The following is a 24691-nucleotide window of genomic DNA, read 5'->3' as shown; positions in this document are numbered from 1 at the left end:
TTTGGTTTATGAGTAGCAAAAATACACAAAAAGCAAGGACATGACAGTAGAATGTTTTGAATCCACCTGTTTTCCCCAGCTGCTTACAAAATTGAAATCACAGAGGCCAGCAGGTTTAGCCTTTGTTCTAAACAAAGGTGGTGTCTAGTACTCAAATACATTTTTTTCTGTGCATATCCCAGAGGCAATAACAAATATGTAAAGTAATGCCAGCAGCACAAAAATGTAGATAGCTTGTTTACAAGCACGATATCTAGAGAAAAAAAAATAATTTCTGTATGAGGAAAACAGTTGCAAGTGATGCACACATTTCTTAATTTTTATAACAAGCAGGATTTGGAAAAATGTGCATATTTTAACTAACGTAGGATGGAGGGGTAACGGTTTGAGGAAGTGAACATAAAAGTGGAAATCCTTGGCTACATTCATGACTGTCACAATGGCTATTGAAATAATCATCATGTATGTTAAAGTAATTAATTGATGAACAAAACAGTGTAAGAAACTTCTCTGTGTGGAAGATTTTCAGTCCATATATTTCTAGTTAATCACTGTATATTAATCAGATCAGACAATAGTAGTAGAAGTAGCGAACGTAAACTCGTCTTAAGTCAAAACAAAACAAAAAATAATAATAGAAAATATATAATTGTACAGCATTACTAAGTATTCGAAAGTAATCCAAGCAAGGGAGGCAGTCTGTTTCCAGTCGAAAATCCTTTATTAAGCACACAGACAAGCGATCCAAGTAAAACAAAAATAGAGCAATAATTTCCTCACAAGCTTTCTAAATATATATATATATATATATATATATATATATATATATATATATATACTTTTTATCAGGCATGGGAGTAGTTTATTGTTCTGCAAAACAAAGTGTTATTGGTACACATGTTAAATTCACATCCCTTCCCCCATCAGTGTGACATTCGTGCTGGTCCTGCCCTACTTAGTAGCTGTTATAATAATATATAACCCTTATGTACTTTAAATAAAATTTATAATGATATGGTACATCATACAAAGAGAATGTTTAAGGTGAGGTTACTGGAACATTTAAGGGACATTAGATCAAACAAAGGAGAAAGTCCCCTAGCTCAGCATTTTAAATTCTATTATAACAGTGTTCCCAAAGATTTAACAGCTACAGTGTTGCAACAAATACAGTTAGAAAATTAGGATTATAAGAGTAATATGTTATTGTATAAGGAGACTGTGTTTATTTTAAAGTTTGGGACTTTGATCCCATTTGGTTTAAATGCAGATTGTTGTTGGAAATGTGCTGTATAGCTTTAAAAGCATGTTTTTAAGTTATGTGTTAAATATGCATTTAAATAATCAATTGTACAATTATATAATTGATTAATTGCTTTATTGGACATTATGGGTATAAAAAGTGAATCAGTATTATTTGGAATTCACTCCTTGAAGGCTAAACATTAGCTGAGGCGCAAGAGTGTTTTGTAATAAAACAAGAGGATTTATTTGATTACAAGTTGTTGGTTATTTTTACATTTCTTTTGTTGTATGGTGGGTACAAATTCTGAACTAACCTGAAACACATTCAACACTAGAAATAAACTAGGATTTAATACCAGCAGTTAATCCTCTTAAATAGAAAAAAACAGTGTAACTACTTACTGGAATTAGTAAAGATCTTAACTAAAGCAGATAGAGTGTTAAAATGAACTTAAAAAAGATCAAGAAATGAAAAATATTCTGTTGTATTTGTTGCTGAATGTAATGTGACATACACTGAGTAGTACACACTGAATAGTTAGGAAGAAACATATGTTGTCTTTGAGAATGTTATACTTGGAGATACATGTACTATCAAATACTTGAGTATTTTTTTTTCGAAGGGGGAAGTTTAGAGATGGGCAAAAGTCACTGGCTTAGGAAGATGGGGAACTTTTGGTAAGCTTATGACAATGGTATGCTGAAAGCTGTAAGATAGAATGCTTGTGGTAAGAGTTAGGTAAAAGGTGAAGGTGACAAGTTGGCTCAATAATTTGATTAAAAGGCTAATGATGTCTGGATGAATAGAATGGAATAAAGGTTGGTATCGGTGGTGCAGCGGTTAGCATTGTCGCCTCACAGCAAGAGGTTCTCCCGTTCAATTCTCAGCTGGAGCACCTTCTGTGTGGAGTCTGCATGTCCTCCCCACGGTTGAGTGACGTTAAAAGGCATGCAGGTAGGTGCGTGTGTGAATGGGTGTGCTTCTTTGAAGGTTGGGCATCGGGCTAGCAACTCAGCACTGTAAAAATCCACTGCCAATCATTAGCAGACCGGAGTTCTGCTGTGGCGACCCCCTACCCCATAAGCCGAAATACGTTACTATCAGCAGTCAATTTTCTCTAGCAGTTTATTCCCACACCTCTCAACCTGGAAATATCAAAAATCTGGATAAAGGCCTAGGAAAATAGGCACAAATCTGTAAGCTGATTAACATAAAAGTTGCATACATGACAATGGTATGCTGAAAGCTATAATTATGTAACACTGCTCACTCCAGTGGAATTGTGGGATACTAACTTTCAAACACAAACTGAAGAACAGACAACCAAAATATGGCCCCAGAGTCCCCCTGCAGCCATTCCAATGTCCCATTACTTGGCTATTTCGCCCCCATTTATCGTAAAAAGTGTAATGTGCATACTCCTTTACTTCTACAATGATTATTTTATTTTACATTTTATAGCACAAACACTAATAGACATTTGCAAACAAAGCAATACAGTCTCACAATGAAAATAGACAGCATTAAAACTTTTCTGCTCTTGAAACTCACATTCATTAAAACAGCACTGAAACCCAAATCCAAAGAAAATACATCTGGCCATTGGTGGATAAAGAGTACCTTTGGACTGTTTTCAAATCATAGGCCCCTTGCACACGAAACATGCATGTGTTCTTTGATACACCTTCCTAACTTTATTAAATTATATTCCTGGAATAATACAGCATAATTGTTAGAGGGAGTTTGACATTTATTGTTTTGAACATTTTTCCAGTAAACAATAAAACAAAATGCATGAACCAATAATGACAAAACTGCCCAGTTCAGAACATTTCCATCATAAAAGTCTACTCAAACTGCTACAGTCCACCAGTATCAGTAAATATGTACAATCTCTGCAGAAGTACAAGTCATCTAAATTCCATGTTAAAGAGATCTGTAACTAATGAAGGGGTTGCTTGCAAACAACTTTATATTTCATTGTTACATCTACAATTAAAGTGCCTGTTGCATTTGAAGAATAAATTGAGTATGTTACATTAAAAAATGATGTTAGTAATATTTCAATAGGGAATGGATGGCAAACTGATAACAGGTTCATAGTTAATAGGTACCTCCACCAAAGGAGGACATTCTAAGGACTGCAGCATCCACCCCCTTAAAAAGTATAACACAGTACAGTATTCGCAATCCATCTACATATTGTGGGAGTAGAACCCACAACTTTCTGCAGCAAAAGCAAATATACTACCTACTGTGCTACTAACAAAGCAAGTAGACTTATGCATAAGCAGCACTAAACTTCCCCTTCCCTGAAGAACTGTACAGCACAAGAAATCAGGAAAAAGCCAAAAATGATTGGGGGGGGGAACAAAGGCCCAAAAACTGGGGACACATTTTAAACACTGATTGTATAATCTTAGAAAGTTGCCAGAACAAAATGTTGTGTTACCACGTGTTTCCTGAAAGATAGGAGGACAAACTTAAATGGCTATCATTATTTAGTGAATTCAGTTCTCACTGATTTGCCTGTGCAGGGACTTCAGCTATTTGGTATCTACTTCTCAGATCTCTATATATCAAACAAGAATCTCTGGTAAACTAAGTTTTATTTTAAATTTAACTGGGGTAGAGCACTGATCCAATAGAACCCATTTCAGTCTCAGCTCGGGAAAAACACAAGACATTATATATAGAATGAATGAGAAAATGCAATATATACATATGTTATATACATAGTGAATATTATAGGTTCATAGGTAGATACTAGGCTATCTGCCCTAGGGTATTTATAAGCCTAGCCAGAGTGTATTTAGCTTCCGCCTCCCTATTAGATTAGCCTACTGTGCCTCTGTAAAGTAGGTCACAGAAGGTACCATTTTAAGATTAGTTTACTGTGCCTCTGTCTAGCAGGGACACAGAAGAGATCCCAGGGGTGAATTTGCGATTTCCCATCCACGCGTCCAGATTTCGCTTGAAGAGGGTCAGCGAGGGGCTATGTCTAACATGAATTGGGATTCTATTCCAGAGTGAGGGGAGCCTCTGGGAAATGAATCTGTCCCTCCAGCATGTCCTAGTTATTTTTGTGCTGAAGTTTAAGTCCTTGGAGCGTGTAGCTCTAAGGGACTTGGATTTTTTGATGTGGAGCATGTCCATTAATTCTGGGTTTGACATGGCTTTGTACGTCAGGCATAGATCGCCTCTGAGTAGGCGGTAAGCAACTGAGGAGAGCTGGAGTTTCTTTAGTCGAGCTGCATAGGACATCTGTTTGTAGTCCATGATCCTCTTGGTGAGGTACTTTTGGGGTCTCTCCAGTTGCTGCAGGTGTCGGGTAAGGTACATCCCAAAAGGGGCATTGTATTCAATTATGGGCCTGATGAGTGACGAGTAGAGGGGCACAATGACCTCTCGATCTAGATGCGAACCCTTTCGTGATAAGGTGGGCTATATAGAAGGTCTTTCTAACCACTTTGGCAACGTGATTATCAAAGGAGAAATTACTATCTACGTTGGTCCCCAAATCTCTAATTACTTCTTCCATACTTAATGGATTACCACCTATGTGGTAATTTGTGGGCACCTTGTTTTTCCCAAAGGGGATGACTATGCACTTTTTAGCATTTAGCTTTAGGCCGTGGCTCTGGCACCAAGCATCCGTCTCTGTGAGACCCTTTTGGAGGATGCTTGTGTCAGCTGGAGATTCGATTATGGCCCCCAGTTTGCAGTCATCTGCGAACTTTGTCAGCCATAATCCCCCCGTGTTAGCCAGAACCTCAGACAAGTATATACCGAACAAGAGAGGTCCCAGAACTGAGCCCTGTGGGATGCCACTTGTAACTGGTTTGGATTTGGACATGGCACCTGCGATTCTGACCATGTGGGTTCTATCTCTGAGCCAGTTTGCAACCCATCTTGTGATATAGGGGTTGATATTTAAGCTGGTAAGCTTATTTATGATGCCCGAGTGGGGTATTGTGTCGAAGGTTTTTGCGAGGTCCAGGTAGGCTGTGTGGACTACCTTGCCCTCATCTATGGCTTTGGTAACTGTTTCAAAGAAATCAACTAGGTTTAAGAGGCAAGATCTGCCCTTAACAAAGCCGAATTGGGTAGGGTCCAGTGTCTGGAGGCTCCCAATGTCTTTGTTTATGATTTCCATGATAATATGCTCCATAGCTTTACAGACCAGACTAGTCAGGCTTATGGGGCGATAGTTCCCGGGGTCCGTTGTGGCACCACCTTTGTGGAGTGGGACCGCTGTAGCTGTACGCCATTCTTTGGGTACATATCCTGTAGTAAGGCTAAGTTTGAACAGTGACTTAATGTGAGGGTTCAGTTCTTCTTGGAGCTCATGTAAGACACAGCCTGGGACACCGTCTGGTCCCATAGATGCTGTGTTTTTTGCTTTGGAGAGGGCAGCTTTCACCTGTGCATCTGTGATGTCAGGGAGGTTACTTTCAATTGGGATAAGCATTTGCTCCTTTGGGGGGGAAGGGGGGGGAGTTTGCACTGAATCTGTCTGCCAGGATGTTGGCTATGTCTGTAGGTTCGGTATATTTTGTACCGTTATGCAACAATTCAGAGCATATCTGGGAGTTTCCACCCATATTCTTGACATAACTAAAGAAGGCCTTGTGATTATCTTTAGTGTCTAGGGCAATTTTTCTTTCAAAGCTGGCCTTTGATGATTTTAAGAGGGATCAAAGTTTCTTGCTAATACTGATCAGAGATGCCTTTCCTTTTTGGGATTTTGCTCTGTCATGTAGTAGCTTCCTCCTTCTGTTGTATAGCTTATTTATGGCCGGGGTCCACCAGACCGGTCTCCTGTTTTTGGAGGAGTGAGTCTTGGTTTTATTTGGGATAGCACGATTCATGCATTCCTGCAGGAGCTCATAGAATGCATTTGTAAAGGATTCTGCGGATTGGGCTGTATTATCCTCTGGCCCAGGGGCTTTGAAGGATTCCACCTCAGTCTTGAGAAGTGCAAAGTTGGCTTTTGAGAAATTCTTTACAGTGATTTCCTTGGCTGGGGGTGGGGACGGGATATGGATGTCCAGGGAAATTTGTTTATGGTCTGATCTTACCAATGAGGGGTTTACCTCTGGTGTGGAACATAGAGTCCCCATGTTGGTGATGACCAGGTCCAATATGTTGTTCCCTCTTGTGGGAGTGGTGACCAGTTGTTCCATCGCGTTACAGTTTATAAATTCAAGGAACCGTTGGGCGAGGGCGTTTGGGCTTGAGTAGTTTTCCCAGTTGATGTTTGGGTAGTTGACGTCACCCAATAACATAGTGTTTGGAGAGACCTTCATATTCTCCAGTGTTCTCAGGAATGCCAAGTGGGGTTCCTGCAATAGGGAGGGTGTTCTGTAGCAGGCTACAAACTGAAAGGCAGTTTTGCCCGCTGTTAGTTGCACATGGATGGTTTCTGATGCTTCGTGCAGTGCCACTAACCTGGAGGTGTAGGTATCTTTGATGAATATAAATACTCACCCTCCTTTTATGCTTCGGTCTGAGTTTTGGGGCCGAAACGCATGGTATGAGTTATAACCTGGTAGTGCTGGGGTGCTCTCAGGAGCCTTGAACCAGGTTTCTGTTTCTGCACAGACATCGATTTTCTCCATACTGAGGAGAGCCTCGAGTGCGTGCATCTTGAGGTTTAGACTTCTGGCATTGAGTAGCATTACCTTTAGTTTTTTTATCCTTGGTATGTCTATGGAGGTGGGTTTGTATTTTGAGCCTTGACTAAAAAAGGCACTATGGGGGTGGCAAGAGCCTTGGCCAGTATACGAAAGCCTAAGGGTGACAGGTGCAAGCCGTCCCTAGCGAAGCAATGTGGCTTGTCAAGCATGTCATCCCGGGCTGACAGACACTGGATCCCCTTTGAATGACACCAATACTTTAGCCAATTGTTGAAACTGATCATTTTGTCTTTATACTGTGGCATCATTCTTGGTGAGGGCAAGATGCTACTCAAGGTCAGGGTCATACCAGCCTGGGCTACATGGTCAGAGAGCTCCTCTATGTCTCTTTTCATGTAGTCCAGGGAGGTACGTCTCAGGTCATTCACACCAGCATGGACAATGACGGAGTCATACTTGTACTTGCTTTGGAGTGACCTGAGTGTTTGCGTTATGTGGCGGATCCTGGCACCCGACAGGCAGCTTACAGTGACCTTCTCCTTGTTCAGTCTGGTGAGTGGGACGTCAGTGTGCCGGACAATAGAGTCCCCTATAACAAGTGTATTTGGTGTGTTGTTTGGCCTTAAGAGCTGTGTCTGTGAGGCACAGAGGCACACTGATTTTGTGAGATATGTGATTTGTGGGTATTGTTGAGGGGTGGCTGTTGCTTGGATATCTGCTTAGGAGGTCTTTGCTGTTTAGGCAGATTTTTATTTAGAACCTCCGAGTATGTTTTTGTGTGTTTATGTGTTGGGTATGCAGATGCAATAGGTCTGTGTGAGACTGGATTTGTGGTGCGGGTGGTTACCTTTTCCTCCTGATTGACTGTGCCAGTCTTGGGTTGAGAGAGCTCTGCCTCCAGTTTGGCTGTGTAACTGCATCTCTCACACGTATTAGAGTTTGTTGGAAGGGGGAGAGGGTTGTCTGTGTACAAAAGGCAATTGTAACATTGCCTCAAAATTCCCAGATTCACCAGCTGGACTGGAGAGTAACCTTGAAACTGACCCTTGGACATACCAGATTAGTATAGGGAACTGTTTTTTTACTGATCAGATAAGGGAAGGGAACTGATTCTTCACTTGATCAGGAAGGATCAATTGGGAGCCTAATACTTATGAGAAGTCAAGGAGGGTGTAGTGCTTTAGTTAGTTAGTGTTTCCTTATAAGAGCTGAGCAAGTGCAGGGCTTTAGAGAGAGAATAGAGTGATTACTTTGAGAGTTTGAACAGTTCTACAGGAAAAAGTGAAGAGCAGACTTTGTGGAGCCTGGAATAGTTTAAACCTGTTTAGGCGGCGCTGCCAGACGCTGCTCAGTGTGCAAAACCGCGCAAAAAAAGAGTTGTAGGGTTTTGAGAGAGAGAGATCAAGGAGTTTAGAATTGACCCAAAATGGCCAATAAAACTACAGCTTCTAGGCAGTAACCACTCCTCCAGGGACAGGCAGGCTGTTCAGTTTTTAACCACTCCCACTGGTGAACACAGAGACTTCCCTTTAGCCCAAGCAAGCACTGGCCTTCTAGAAACTTCCAAACAGTTCAGAACAGCAAATCTGTAACTGAACTTTCTTAACTTTCAGAAAGTGGGAAAAAAGCAAGATTTTTTCTTTTGTTTTTTTTTTCTTTTTGTTGTAGTTTAAAGGTAGCAGAGATACACAAGCAGCAAAATAATCACAACAGTGCAATAAATGACCCCACACTTGAGTGCTTGGCCAAAATCAGGTAAAATGCAGTTTTTAGAGAAAAAAACGATTTTAAATTAAGTGCAACACAGGAAATGCAGTAAACAGGCTCTAGATGTGTTTAAGTACTGTTACTGTTACAGATATAAAGGCAATAGAAAAAGGTCATTATATACAGAGTGAATGAAAAAACACAGTATATACATGCATCATACTTACAGTAGCATCAGAGTTGGCATGCTGAAGGAATCACAATCAAAAACACAGTCATTGCAAGTTACGTAGCCAGATGAAGAGAATGAAGATAGCCGATGCATTTTCCTACATTCTTGAAATGTGCTTTTATTTCTGAATGGAAGATGGGGTAAGAAAAATGATCTTTAAGAAAAGAAGGGAGAGATTATCACAGTCTAAGACCAGTTATTCCCCTCCACGAAGATGGCTTAGAATCAGACTCGGGGAATTACAGACCCATAAGTCTGACCAGCCTCATCTGTATGGCTATGGAAAGTATCCTTACCAACCTCATAAGTAAAGATACAGGTGACCTCCAAACCCTGGACCCTACTTAATTTGGCTTCATGAAGGGCAGATCCTGCCTGTTAAATCTGGTGGACTTCTTTGAAAATGTGACCAAGGCCACTGACGAGGGCAAATGTGTACGCACAGCATACCTCTACCTGACAAAAGCTTTTGACACAATCCCACATTTAGGTATTACTGATAAAATGAGCAAGCTGAATATAAGCCCCTTTGTTGTAAGATGGGTTGCTAACTGGCTCACAAACCAGATGCACACTATCAAGGCAGGTGACTTTACATCAACCAGGAGATCTGTTACCAGAGGGGCTCCACAGGGGTCATCTCGAGAGCAAAAGAAGTTACAACCCCCTATACTCAGCAGTTATCTAGCCAATAATGGAGTATAACTCCCTGTTTGGCATGTGCCGTACTAAGCACCTGCAGCAATTAAGAGACCTCAGAGGTTTCTAACAGAGAAGATCAAGGGGCTCTAGCATGTGCCTTACACAAACCGACTAAAGTCCCTGTCACTATACTCTGCATCATATAGACTTCTTAGGGGAGACTTATGCCTGGCCTAAAGAACAATCCAAGACCCAACTTAATGAACTTGCTGCATATCCATAAATCAAAAGGGACTAGGGCTACCCAATTCCAGGGATCAAAACATGGCCTGAGACTTAAATAGGACATACTGGAGGGACAGCTTTATCTCCCAGCAACTGCTGCATATTTGGAACAGGCTACCAATTCATGTGAAACACAGCACCTCTATGACACTGTTCAAGAGGAACCTGGACGAGTGGATGGGGCACCATAAATTCTTACCGGCAATACAGCCCACAACCCTCCTGGACAAGGGCAGTTATCACTAAATACAGTCTTGGGAATTAATTAGCATTTCTATGGTATTACATTGGGATGAAATGGCTAGGCTTAAAAATGACCTCCAGGTCGACAGCCTAGTAGTCTCCTATGATCCTATAAGGACTGAGGGGTCTATATCACTTACATGAAAGTTTAATTCATCGAACCTTTATTCATTGACCACTATAGATCGAACATCATTTCAGCAATCAACAAAATCTTTCCCAGGGTAAGGAAGCACTTGGCCAATACCACAATGCTGCCCTTTTCCCCACCATAGTGCAATCTTGAGAGTTGGTATATATAGTCGGGAGGGGGGAGGTGAAGCTCTCCACTTGAGTGGGTTTGATTTTGTGCGGTTTGTGTTCCAATATGCCTTTGGCCAAGTGGTTCATTACCCTGGGAAAGATTTCGTCAATGAAATGACATTTGACATACAGTGGTTGATAAATAAAGGTTTGCTGAATTAAATGTTTAAGTGATATAGACCCAAGGGCTGAGGAAGTATAGTCTGTGCAGTGAAGCCTAATCTGGGGGGGTTTGGAGGAGAGAAGATGAGTGGTTGGGATGTCTATGGGTGTAGATCAGTGCATCTCTGAATAGTCTGGAAGTTAGTGGAACGAAAGTGCCATTCTTGACAAGTTTAAACAGTTGACAAAGTAGAAAGTCATGAAATTCCCAAGTAGCTAGTTAGCTTTTTCAATGGTTTTGCAATTGTGTTCACTTCTTGGGGAGAGAAAGTGATAAATCTGGTAATGACATTTAAAATGTACTGAATGGTGGATGTATTTTTTTTAGCAGTTTGCAGATGATTTTGCAATTGTGTTCACTTCTTGGGGAGAGAGAGTGATAAATCTGGTAATGACATTTAAAATGTACTGAATGGTGGATGTATTTTTTTTAGCAGTTTGCTGATGATTGTAGGCTGGGAGTTGTAATAAAGTCCCCTCTGATATACAGGCACTCCAACAGGAGCTTACACTCATCAATAAGTGATGCAGAAAATAATGGGTTCAAACTCGACTCAAAGGACAACATCCCATTTGGTAAGCAACTCCTAGCTCCAACTTATAGTACAGAAAACACACAACTTGAAAATGAGAAAGTAATGAGAGACCTGGATACATGGGAGGATAGCTTCCTCATGTTTGACCATAATACTGCAACAGTGGTTAAGAAATCCTTTTACCTTGCAAAGTTAATAACAAGAGGTATTTCCTCTAGTTCAAAAGAAATCCTCACCTCCTTGTAATCTACACTGATAGCACCCATCTTTGAGTGGAATGCCCCTTTTGAGATGTACCTTACTAAGCATATCTAGCAACTGAAAAGATCCCAAAGGTTCTTAACTAAAAAGATTATGGACTTAAAAAACCTGAGCTACCAAAAGAGACTGCAGGTTACATATTCATATTCAGAATCAAACTCCTTACAGGTAATTTGTGCCTTGCTTTTTGAGACAATACATGATCCAGTAGTCCAAGATCTCTTATATATCCAAAACTCAAAGAGTCCTACCAACACAAATGTCAGACAAGGTAGAGAGAGATTTGTCAAGCAGTGCTTTCCCTGTCTATGGAACAAACTGCCTCTCCAAATTAAGCAGTGTGACACATTGCCTGCCTTTAAAAAGGAGCTTGACAACTGGAGGGGTATTCATAAATTTACCCCTGGTATGGCTGGTCTGGCCCTCATTGAAAAAGGATGCAAGACCTAATGGTGAATACTAGCAAAGTGGAAATGGCCTTACTGCTCAGCTGCCTTGTAACTCCTATGATCCTGGTATAGTTCACACTGGGCAGCTGCCAAAATGGGACTTGTGGAAACCAGTACAACAGGTGCAGACAGATCCTGAAGTCAGTAACAGCAGCCAAAAAAAGTGAATAAGACTACATGTGAATAAGACTACATATATGCCTCTGTCTAAATTATAAAAAGGGGAAGGCAACCATCAGATTCACCTTTATTGGATTCACAAACTCTAATGAATGTAAGCAAAGTATTAGTCCTATAGGTACAAAAATTTGCCTAGATGCAAACAGAGAGGAAGCACATGCACTACTTAAAGAGATATGTCAATGTATCTCTATGATAGTGCAGCTAGCAGGACCAGAACCTTTACAATGGTGGAATATACACAATAATGTAGTGTAACCTATTTCAACAAAGCAACCTGTAATGGCAGGATGAGTAGAAGGAAGATGCTAACACACCAAGATATTACAGCTTGAGTTTTGCTTCCTGAAAATACTATGAAGCAGAAAAGTACAAGTATTAGTAAATGTGTTATTACAGTTTGAAAATGTGAATCACGGAGAAAAAGTGATTAGCAGAATCAAAGAGAAGGAACCACTCACTGTGAAGAATTATTCTAAAGAGGTGAAGTTAGTAAATGTGGAAACTACACCACTTGAGCTCAGTTTTGCATTTTCTGTCAAGCTAAAACAAAAAGTCACAGAAACAAATAATTCTAAGTAGCAGGTGGGTGTTGAGAAGGAGAAATTTAAAAATAAGACTTCACCAGGGTAATCACCAGAGGGGAATAATGTCTGGTCAGAGTTCTAAACTAATTTCTGTCAATATAACACAGGAACCTCAAATAAGGGACGTCACTAAGAAAGTTAGCTGTAAGGGGAAAAGTAAAACTGAAGGTGAATTCTTTTCTAAGGTACATTTTGGAAACACAAAGCAGCCTACAGAAGACAAACTGACAGGGTAGTGCTTGTCACACTGAGACAGAGGTTGAACAACTTAAAGAAGAAAAAGAAAGTGAGAGGGTGGTTCATTCACCATGAGATACATGGAAGGTAACAACATAAAACAAAGCTAGCACATACTAGAGGATGAAATTACATTGAATGGAGTCATAGAGATATTACTGTTGAGCCAAAACTCAAGAACTGTAAGCAAAATGAGAATAATTTTATGCATCAGGTTCATAAAGAAAGGAAACAAGAAAAGTCAGATAAAGGAAACAGAGAGAGAGAGAGAGAGAGAGAGAGAGACTGTGCAATTAACACCACAGAATGCTAGTATGACTTGTTTTTCTAGGAAATGGTTTGATGCTGAAACCCCAGTGCATGTATTGGTAGGCTAGGAGGCAGCACCTTCTACATTATGGCAGCCTTTTTTTATCTCATTAATTTGTTGACACTTTTGCAAGCTTCTTTCAAAGAATGTATAGTACACCAGTAGGAACAACATTTGTAAAATTCAGTGCAGACCAGTCAATAACACGTGATCTGCAGACTCTCAAACCTGGCAGTGTTTTTTTTCAGGTGTTCCTTTCCAAGTGAATGGAAGTGTAGTCTGACAATAAATGGTAGGGCTACTTATTCTCACAATCTGTGCTCTCATAGTGCATTATTGGACAGATTTAGCTTTCCAAAGGAATCGGGATGTCTGTCCCAATGAGGGTAGAGAAGGATAAAAACTAAAATACAATTAGGAAGAGTGCTTATTTTGCTATAGGCAGCCTTGGAAGGTGCAGTAATTCATGGTAAGATAAAAATATGTTTTTTCATCATTTGCACATAGTGGTCCTTTAAGACAGAGTGGGAAGATGACACTTTGAGCAGAGTAGGGGGAAATATAGCTGAAGATGTAGGGCAGAAGGTGAACAAAATATTTTTTTTCTTACTCATATTGTGGGATACAAAGTGCCTTGGCGCAAAGTGTAAGGCTGTAGTAAGACAGAATAGTAGGATTCTAAATAGGCTTACATGTTTTGGTGAAAACACCAAAAAGAGGAAAAAAAACTTGCATCTAGATAATATACCACTCACAGCAGTAATTCAGAATCAGAACAACATCGTGGAGAATCTAAAATGTATAACAACCCAATGTTATGTAGTGTATCAAACCTGAAAAATTCAAGTGACAAGAAGTGCAGTATGAAAAACACAGGCAGATGCAATGGGCCTTCACTAAAGCAAGACAGCCAATAAAAGGTATAGACATATTATACAGTGTGGCTGTACCAGTTATCTGGTTTGATTCTTGGCTGGGGTGCCTTCTGTGTGGAGTCTGCATGTCCTTCCAGTGTTTATGTGGGTTTCCTCTGGGTACTCTGGTGTCCTCCCATGTTACAAAGGCATGTGTCTAGAGTGTTTCTCCCTGGGCCTCTGCTGAAAATTGGCTTTTGTTCCAAGTCAGACTTTCCTGGTTAACAAATGTTAAATAAATAAAAATGACAGGCATTTGAATTTCAGACTTCATATTCTTCAGAATGCACATGGCAACACAAAACCTTTTATTCTAGCAATTTTCTAAGTTTATAATATGAATATTTGAAATTTGTCTCTATTTTTGGGACTGTATTCCCCCATTATTGGCTTTGTCCAGGTTTTTTGTGCTAAGGTTGAGAGCTATGGTGAGAAATGAATTCACTGAATATGTGTGGGGCCTGTATTCCCCAATTATTGGCTTTGTCCAGGTGTTTTGTGCGAAGAGGTTGACAGCTATGGTGAGAACTGAATTCACTAAATGGTAGCCATTTAAGTTTCAGTCTTCCTCTCTTTCACAAAACAGCTGATTTGGCATAGTGGTATGTTGCTCTGACTGTTTTGCACAGTGTCCTGGGTTCAAGACTTGGCAGTGAAATGTATGGTAGTAACACAGCATTTTATTCTAGCAACTTTACAAGATTACACAAGCAATGTTTAAAATATGTCCCTGGTTTTTGGGCTTTTGTCCCCCCAATAAATTTTGGCTTTTTCCAGATTTCTTGTGCTGCAAAGTTGACAGATACAGCTGAGTGTCTAGTAGATTGTACAATGAACTGAGAGCTGCAGGGGAAGAAAAGTTTAGTGCTGCTTATGCTGAGTCTGCTTGCAATGTTAATAGCACAACAGGTAGTGTCCTTGCTTTTGATGCAGAAGGCTGTGGGTTCTACTCCCACAATATGTAGATACATTGCTGATACTGTGTTGTAAAGGGGGTGGCTGCTGCAGTCCTTTTTGGTGAAGATACCTAGTAACTATGAAGCTGTTATCAGTTTGCCATCCATTCCCTATTGCAATATTACTAGCTTATCATTTTTTTAATGTAACACAGGCAATTTATTCGTCAAGGGCAATAGGCACTTTATTCGTAGATGAAACAATGAAATATAAAGTTGTTTGCTAGTAGCAGCCTCTTCATTAGTTTCAGATCTCTTTAACGTGGAATTATTTAGATGACATTTACTTCTTCAGAAACTGTACATATTTACTGATACTGATGGATTGCTGAAGTTTGAGTATGCTTTTATGATGGAAATGTTCTAAACTGGGCAGTTTTGTCATTATTAGCGCATGCGTTTTGTTTCACTGTTTACTGGAAAAATGTTCAAAACAATACATTTAAAATGCCCTCTAACAACTGTACTGTATTATAAAAGGAATATTATTTAATACAGTCAGGAAGGTGTATCAAAGAACACATGTATGTTTTGTGTGCAAGGGGCCTATAATTTGAAAATAGCCCAAAGTTAATCTTTATCTGCCACTGGCAAAATGTATTTTCTTTGAATGTGGGTTTCAGTGCTGTTTCACTGAATGTACATTTCAAGGGCAGAGAAGTTTTAATGCTAAGTCTATTTTGATTGTGAAACTGCATTGGTTTGTTTAACAGGTCCACTAGTGTTTGTGCTGTAAAATGCAAAATAAAACTTTCAAATTAAATCCAAATCATCACAGAAGTAAAGCAGTATGCACATTACAGTGTTTATGGTAAAAGGGCGAAATAGCCAAGTAATGGGACACTGGAATGGCTGCAGGGGGAGGTTCCATTCAACCATGATTTTTTGTGAGGGGGGGGAGGCGGCAAACTCAAAGACAGCCCCGGCTGAACTTTACCTCTCAACTGTCCAGATTTTTTGCAGAATGAATAGATTTTTGCTTCTTATTTTTTGTTTGTTCCTCATAAAATTTGTAGTTTTCTGTCAAATCATTTAAGAATGAAGTCACTAAATAGTGACAGACATTTGAGTTTCAGATTTCATACCCTTTAGAAAATTCATACTAATGGAAGACCTACTACTATTCTATTAGCTTTCTAAGTTTATAAGAGCAATATTTAAAAATTGTCCTTATTTTTGGGCCTTTGCCGCTTTGATTTCTTGCTCTGAGGTTGAGAGGTATGACACGTGTCAGAGCCATCACCATCAGCCAGAGACATTTCAAATTGTGACATACTTGTTGCACCCCATTCCCCCATGTAGTGACTCTGGATGTGTTCAAGCAAGGCAAGGAGCGGTTATGCAGTGTAAGTGTGCAGAGTATTCCCCCGTCAAAAGTAGACACAAGTACGACAGTGGCCTTTCATCTGTCCTTGATTTTGCAAAATGTTCTGTTTTTCGGTCATATTTTATACTGTTGATTTATGCTTCGTATTATTCAGAAAATGCATGCTGTCACAGTGCCCTGTTGCTCTGTGTATAAATAGCAATGCTTTAATGACCATCATGTAAGCTTGTCTGAGCTTGTAAGATGCAATTAAGCTTTAATAAACATACTGTTAAAGAATTACCAACACTGAAAAAGCCTTTTTGTTGCCATGCAGAGACTATTTACATAACTAGATAACGTATAAGCCTTAGGTACTGAAATGCATATGACAGTAATTGTAATAAAGGACAGGATTACAGCATTTTCATAAGCTTATTACATTTGTAGGAGACTTGCAGTCATCTTTGCAGGCTTTACCTGTAAACTAAACAGAATGCCAATCTATCACGTGTGGTCCATAACCTATGCAGTAATCCTTTAAGCAATTTGTCTTGAGTTTGTTTCTTGTTTGCTCTTCATTTTTTATATTGATCATGTTTTCCCCTTGAGACAAGTAGATAGTTGTTGTCGGGCAGCAGGTCTTTTTTGGGTAAGAAACATTTTTACAAGTGGGGGTATCACAGAGATTGTTACTTTCAGCACGTTACTGGTACTTTTAAATATAAATTATAATTAGAACTGGAGTCCAAGGAGAAGTGGTTTGAGTTAAGTGCTGCTTGTTTTTTTTTTTATAGTTGATTTTGACTGGCATTCCAGTAATGTATTTAAAAAGTAATTTATTTTTTTATACCTCACAACCTTTTTGTTTCCATCTAGATATTAAGTAAGCTGTCATGTAGCCAATGCATTGAAATATTCTTTTTCTTTTATACTTCATTTTGTCTTGATTGGACTCTCGTAATGACAGTTTGGCACCCAGGGCAGCGTATTTAATTAAAGTTTCAGTTGTAGTGGTTTTGGGCATAGCTTTGCTCCTTTCTAGTTGGCCACACCCCCTTCCCATTGGCCCCCACCCATTCAGCTGTGTCCTGCAGCCCCCCTTTAATTTGAAGTCACAAGCCGTCATTGCAGTTATGCAGAGTGGCATCTGTGGGTTGAAGCAAAGAAGTCCTAAGGTTAAAGTTATGATGCCTGCATCACAACTGTTGATGGGCAGCAATTAAATTTAATTTAAGAATGCGCAAGTAAAGCCCAAAATGATGGTGCAGGGAGTGTAATAAAATGTAATTCTAACGGACAAAATAAAATAATTTTAAGGGGTCCAGTTAGTGTACTAAATTTACTGACAAAAGTAGAAAGAATGAGTAAACACTTTAGTCAGAACATGCAGTGATGCTAGTAAATATTATCCAGATACTGCACAAAAGTGAATTGTTCAGAGGACAACAATATTCCTCAGTACAAAATGCAGAATATGTGTATAGCATTCTCTGTGGAAGAAGGTATTTATGGTAGTGGTACAGAAACTAGCTATCTTTGTGCATTTGTAGAATTAAAGCTGCATCAGGAAATTTTAATAATCAGAGAATTTCCATTTTAGCTAAATGTGCATTTAAAGATTTCAGCACCCAAAAAAAGTACTTCCCCGGATTCAATAAACTTCCGTGCAGGAATAGCTTATTCCTACATGGAAGGGACCATTCCCGTGCAGCACGGCAGCGTGCCATGCATATTCATGATGGCGTGCTGCCATGCTGTAAAACAGACACGATTCTTTGTAGGAGTGCAGGGGGTGTGTCTGAGAGCAGTGCTCTCACAATACACACGCCCCCTGCACACAAGAACTGCCGTACGGCAATTTAAATTGAGCGAGAACGCCCGTAACACCCTCAACCCATCAGGGTAAGAAATATGGACAAAGCCATAAGGGACAATCATCCCTACAAAGCCAGAAAGTGAGAGAATAACAGGTTTAGCATTAGCATGAATTTTCAGCAAGGTATGAAGTACAATAGCACACCTCCCAACCCGTCAGAATAAGAAATCTGGACAAAGCCATAAGGGACAATTGTCCCTACAAACCCAGAAAGTTGATAAAATAACAGCTTTAGCATTAGCATGGATATTTTGAAGGGTACGAAGTAAAAAACACAACAAATTAAATTTTTTTTTCCACATATGCAATAAAGTTTAAGTGTAGCTGCACGGGTGTGCCCGTTGGTTAGCTATGCTTAGCCCAGTTGAAACGGCACGATAAGTAAAATAGCAACAGACACCCAGCATAAGCATAAGTATAATAGTGTAGCGGTTAGAATGTATGCCTTGCATGGAGTCCTTCATGGTTCGAGCCTCACCAAAGCCATTTCCATTATATGTGTGAACATTACAATTTTAATTTATTTGTAGATTTATGTAGGAAGCAACTTATATTTCTCAACCAGAGTACTGTATTAGGCCCAGATGTGAGGTGTCAGTGTAATAAAGTAGTGAAAGCCCCATATAAACACAAGTGCCCCATACAGTATAGTCACACAAGAATAAATGTAATTACTGCACATTGGGGGATGTCAGGGAAGGTAAATAAATCTATATTATGTAATGAATGATGAATCAATCCCATACAGGTGGTAGTCCAATAAAATAAAGCATAAGCAATGCTAAACATTGCACAGCTATGCTGACCAGGTGTAAGCAAGGTGTACATATAAATACTAAGCAATGAGTAGCCCAGCTAAGTGGATTTGCCCATTGGTAAGCAATGCTGAACCTGCCCTTTTAAGCACTGCCAACCATAGCTAAGCTGGTTTGCCCTCATTTTCAAAACCGTCCAATCACAGCAAAGAGTGGGAAATCAGCTGTATTTAAACCCCGGAGGTGGGAATACAGCTCATAACTGGTTGTAGCTCTCCACTGTAGGCAGTATGGCAGGTGTTGGTGAGGGCATGCGCTTTTGGGCGCAGCCCTGGTGCATACAGGAGTCCAAGGTCATGGTAGGACTCCTGGTAAAAAAACATGATGTGAGACTGCTGCATGACCAGTACCAGGGCTCCCAATATAAAGCAGAAGCCTGGGAAAGTCTCGCCCGTGATCTCACCAGTGCCACTAGTATCCCTTGGACTGGTGAGCAGGTCCGGCACCACTATGCCGACTTGAAACAGAGGAAGTGGGAGCTCTTGAAACAGTGGGTCCAAGAAGCAAGACAGAGGGATGACGTCCCAGCAGTGTGTAAGCATTCATAGCAATAACTGTTTACCAAAGTCCAGCCTGTGTATTTGATGGACAGATATGCCTAAATGTTTCTCAATTTTCATTACAGCTCCAGCTGAGTGGGCTGCAAATCAGGAAGCCCATGCCAGTAGGTTGCAAAGGCTGAGTCACGAGCCTGGTGAGTAACAATCCTGCTTGTAGCAGTCATACCAAATAAATATAAAGGAGTAGAATGTCACCTGGCAGTATAAAAATGTGTATGGTTTGTACAGAATAAACCAGACAATATGACAGTAAAGGTCCCATATAGGTCATATTTAAATAAAACTGTAACTGCCTGGCAATAAAGTCCTAAATCCTGGACTGGTAGTGTTTACTCTGGTATTGTATGGCATGACATGTTGCATTCACCAAGATCCGATATCTGAATAGTAATGTTGTGTTAACCAATGTTTCCCACACTATGCTACATAAAAATATGTCTAGGAATGTCTGTATAAGAATGATGTAATTACAAGGTCAGATTGTACAACCAAGACAGACTTAGAAAACACTGAAGGAAGAGACAACAGTTTTTCAATAGCTCACGCTGATGAAACACAAATTATTGTATTTTTAGCAGACACAGCCAGGGTTCGAATCCCGGAAGTGGTAGTAAGCTGTATGCATAATTTTAACTATGATTTTGTGAATATGTGTAGAAACAGTCAGGTAGTGTTAATAAATATTCCCCCACAGGTCTTCCAGGTAAGAGAACTGTAAAGTACAGTTTTGTACCTACCATAAATGTAGATGTTCGAAGATCCACATTGCTGCAGTCCTTACACTTGGGTAGTCCGCTGTCCTCGGTCGGCCCGAATATCAAAGTATAAGGCTGACGGTCAAGCATTTGACTGACATCAGGACATCAGGGTACAAATGCGCATGACCGACGTCATATCCTCAGTCTTTTCTTGCCCCAGATGTCAGAAGACCCTAAACATAAAGGTCAAAACCAAAAGACAGCAAACAAACAACCAACCACCCCTGCACTAGTTATCTGTACAATATATACAATATACACAATATTTACAACCCAACCCACACAACCACCTCTAACTACAGAGGGAAGGAGGGAGGACTGCAGCAATGTGGATCTTGAACATCTACATTTATGGTAGGTACAAAACTGTACTATGTTCTTCATCTCACATTGCTGCAGTCCTTACACTTGGGTAGAATCCCAAAGCAGAGGTAAGGGAGGATGGCCAAACTACAAGGAAGCAGGAGCTGCCAAAATGCCCTGCAAAACAGCAGTGGCAAAACCAGCCCTGGATTTAGAGTAAAGTGGTAGGTGATAATGCCTAGAGAAAGTATGCACTGAACTCCAAGTAGCTGCCTCCAAAATATCCTTGGTTGCCACCCCTCAAAAAGGCTGTCAGTGGCAGTAGCCCTAGTGGAATGAGGCCTAATCCCAGCTGGAATCTCCTTGCCATGATGGGAATAACAGAAAGCAATGCAAAACCCAATCCACTTAGAAATAGTTTGTTTTGACACAGGCTTGCCCTGAGAACCCAAAGCAAAAGAAACAAACAACTGCTGAGACTGCCTGAACCCTTTAGTTCTGTCCAAATAATATCGCAACTGCCTGTGTACATCTAAAGTGTGCAAAATCTTTTCCCTTATTTTGGGGATTTGCATAAAAAGTAGGCAAATGAATAGTTTGGTTTAAAGCCACACTAGAAACCACTTTAGGCATAAAGGAAGGATTAGTACGTAAAGATACCCTATCCTTATGGAAAATCAAGAAAGGCTCAACCGCCATAAGGGCCTGCAATTCAGAAACCCTTCTTGCAGAGGTAATGGCCAACAAAAAGCAGTCTTCCATGATAAATATTTCAACTCAGAAGTAGCTGCAGGCTCAAAAGGTTGTAGAGTGAGTTTCTCCAACACAAAATTGAGATCCCAAGCAGGAGCAGGAGCTTTTGTGGGGTCTTATATTCTTTGCCCCTCTAAGAAATTGCTTGAACAAAGGATGAGAAAACAATGGTGGGTCACAATCATAGTGAGCAAATTGCTGCAGCATGAACCTTAATAGAAGAGAAAGACAAACCTTTGTCCAGTAACTCAGTAAGATATTGAAGAGCCACACTCAAATTAGGCCCAGAAACATCAAAATCTTTGCTGCACTCCAAAATAAAAATCTCTTCCATTTATCTGCACACTTTCCTTGTACTAGGCCTTCTAGCTTCCAAAATAACATTCAAAACTTGCTGAGGAAGTGGAGGCCCACTATGGTTCAAAACAGAATATGCCAGGCTGTTAGGTGCAGAGAGTGAAGCTTGACATTGAGCAAATGGCTGTCCTCCTGTGACAACAGGTGTGGAATCGAAGGCAAAGGCCATGGAGGCTTCCGTACTAGACTTCTCAGTAATGGGTACCAGTGCTGTCGAGGCCAATCTGGAGCTATTAAAATCATCCTTGGCTTGTCCTGTCTGACCTTTAGAAGTACCTTTGGGAGGAGAGGCAGAGGTGGAAAGGCATACACATGAAGATTGCTCCAATTGAAAGAAAGAGCATCCACTCTCCAAGCTGTGGGATGAAACCCTTTGTGCAAAACTTTGGCAGCTGATGGTTTAGTGGAGAAGCGAACAGATCTATGTCTGGAGTTCCCCATGACACTGTCAATTTCTGAAATACATGAGGATCCAATTTCCACTCATGGGGATCCATAATTCGTCTGCTCAACACATCTGCTAAGGAGTTCTGTGCTCCTGGCAGAAACCTTGCCTGAAGATTGAGCTGTAAACTGAGAGCAGTCTCCCACAAAATCATTGCTTGCCTGCATAGAGGATAAGAATGTTCCCCTTGCTTGTTGATGTACCACATGACAGTAGTGCTGTCTGTTAGAATCAACACCTGCCCTGGAAGAAGTAACTCCTTGAAAGCTATTAATGCAAACTGGACTGCTAACATCTCCTTCAGGTTGATATGTAGATGTTGTAGTCTGGCAGGCCACTTGTCTTGTATCCACTTTCCATTTAGATGAGCTCCCAAGCTTTGTCTGAGGCATCTGTCGTTAAAATCTGACTCGCCTCTGGCCGGGTCACAGAGAGTCCCTTGTTTAGGTGACATTCCTGAGCCCACCACAAAAATTCCTTTTGAATGCAAGGTATTATTTGAATGACAGTGTCCAGATCCTGGCAGTGCTGTGTCCATACATTTTGAGATACCATTGCAGCTTCCTCATATGCAGTTTGGCATTGGGAAGCACCAGAATACAAGATGCCATGAACCCTAAGGCTTGAAGGACTGTCCTTGCAGTCAGCCCGGACTGATGAGATAGTTGATGGAAGTAAAGGGATAGACTCTTTTGTTTGTCCGGGGTTAAAAAGGCCATCTGGGATGCTGTATTCAGTCTCACACCCAGAAAGCACATGTCCTGAGAGGGTACTAGACTGGACTTTATTTCGCTCACAGAATACCCCAGGCATCTTAGCACTGCTATCACATATTCCAAATGATGAAGAAGCTCTTCCCTTCCTTGAGCCAGAATCAGGCAGTCGTCCAAATAAGGATAGATCTGTATTCCTTTTAGCCTGAAGAAAGCTATCACTGGAGCCAGAACTTTCGTGAACACTCTGGGCGCAGTAGATAAGCCAAAGGGCAATGCAGAGAACTGATAGTGAGAAGTCCCAGCTCGGCAGATACTTCCTGCAACTTAGTCTGATAGGAACATGAAGGTAAGCCTCCTTGAGATCCAAAGTTACCATCCAATGATCTTTGCCCAGCAGAGGTAAAAGCTGCTGTAACGTCAACATTTTGAACTTGGGAATGTCCAGATAAGTGTTGAGGGTAGATAAATCCAAAATTGGTCTCCACGTGTTCCCCTTCTTTGGTACTAGGAACAGGCGAGAATAAAATCCTAGGCCCACTTCTGGCATAGGGACCGGCTGTATGGCCCCTATTTGGAGTAACAGAGAAACTTGCTTGTGAGCCTCTATTCTTTGTTGAGGAGGAACGTCTGGCATGCCTTTGAAAGGAGGCAAGGTATGGAAATAAAACCTGTAACCGTGGTGTATGATATCCAATACCCATCTGTCTTGGGTAATTAAACTCCAATTTTCTTTGAAAAGTGCCAACCTTCCTCCCAAAGGTGCTGCCAGACGAGAAGGCTCTGGCAGCTGAAAAGGTAGGTCATTGGGTCTGTTTACAAAAGGACTGACCCCTGCCCTCACCCGAAGACTGTGCAGGAGAACTCCCTGTTCTAGGCCTGAAAGAGCCCTGAGCTCTGCCCCTACCACATCTAGATCTACCCCTAGACTGGGAATCATAAGAAGGATACGTCCACCCCTTAAGTAGGCCAATTTCTACTAAACTTTGGAGGCTGGACCTGCAAAAAATCTTTAACAGTCTGCATAGACTTAGCCTTGTCTTCCATTTTCTTTAAAACTGCCTCAACAGGAGGACCAAACAACACGCCAGATTGTAAAGGAGCATCTAAAATCCTTGTTTTAACATGTTCAGATAAATTTTGATCCCTCAGCCAGGCGTGCCTGCGAAGAACTGACCCAGTGGCAGCCACCCTAGACGAGGCCTGTACAGCATCAAAACCACACTGCAAAGAATGCTTACCCACCTGTTCAGAAACATGTACTAAATCTTGCAACTCTTTACAATCAATACCTTCTGCCAGAGCATCAACCTTAGACTTCAATTGTGAAAGGAGATAGTTTTGGTATTTCAACATGTGAAACTGGCAATTCAAAGCCCTCATAGCAAGAGTGGAAGAAGTATAAACTTTCTTTCCCCATCTATCCAAGGCCCTGGCCTCTTTGTCTGCAGGAACCGGATTCTTAACAACAGAAGCCTTAACACCTTTAGGCCCCTGGCTAACAGTTTCTGGGTCCGCCCTAGGACTCTTAAAAAAGATACTTATGAGCTTCAGGCACCCTGTAATACCTATCCGGTTTAACAGGAGCAGGAGGCAAAGAATCAGGATTAAGAGAAGCCTCTGTAAAAACATCTTCCACTACATCCAAAACAGGAGGTATAGCCAAAGGCCTATGCTGGGGTAAAACAAAATTCCCTAAGCCTTTTCCTGGAATCAGAGAAGTCCTGACCTTCCCACTTAAAATGCTCCCTCATGGAATGAAGAGTTTCTGAAAAGAAAAATCCTCAGGAGGAGAAGCAGAAGGAGTAGAATCATCCACATCAGAATCAGAATAAGGAGAGTACTCCTGTAAGTCTTCAGCAAGACTCTGAAACATCTGAAGCCTGCTCAAAACTCCCTAGCTCAGGCTCCAC

At 40.8% G+C, this 24691-nt stretch overlaps 1 protein-coding gene across 1 annotated transcript in view; it reads right to left on the bottom strand.

Annotated features, from left to right (window-relative positions):
- Positions 1–24691, bottom strand: part of ADPRM (ADP-ribose/CDP-alcohol diphosphatase, manganese dependent) — a 74043-nt gene that overhangs the window by 9810 nt on the left and 39542 nt on the right. The window lies entirely within an intron of this gene.

The sequence above is a fragment of the Protopterus annectens genome, chromosome 4.part0 (genome assembly GCF_019279795.1).
Source record: "Protopterus annectens isolate FY-2018-M chromosome 4.part0, PAN1.0, whole genome shotgun sequence".
Lineage (NCBI taxonomy): Eukaryota > Metazoa > Chordata > Ceratodontiformes > Protopteridae > Protopterus > Protopterus annectens.
This window is presented reverse-complemented; position numbering and strand designations above follow the sequence as displayed.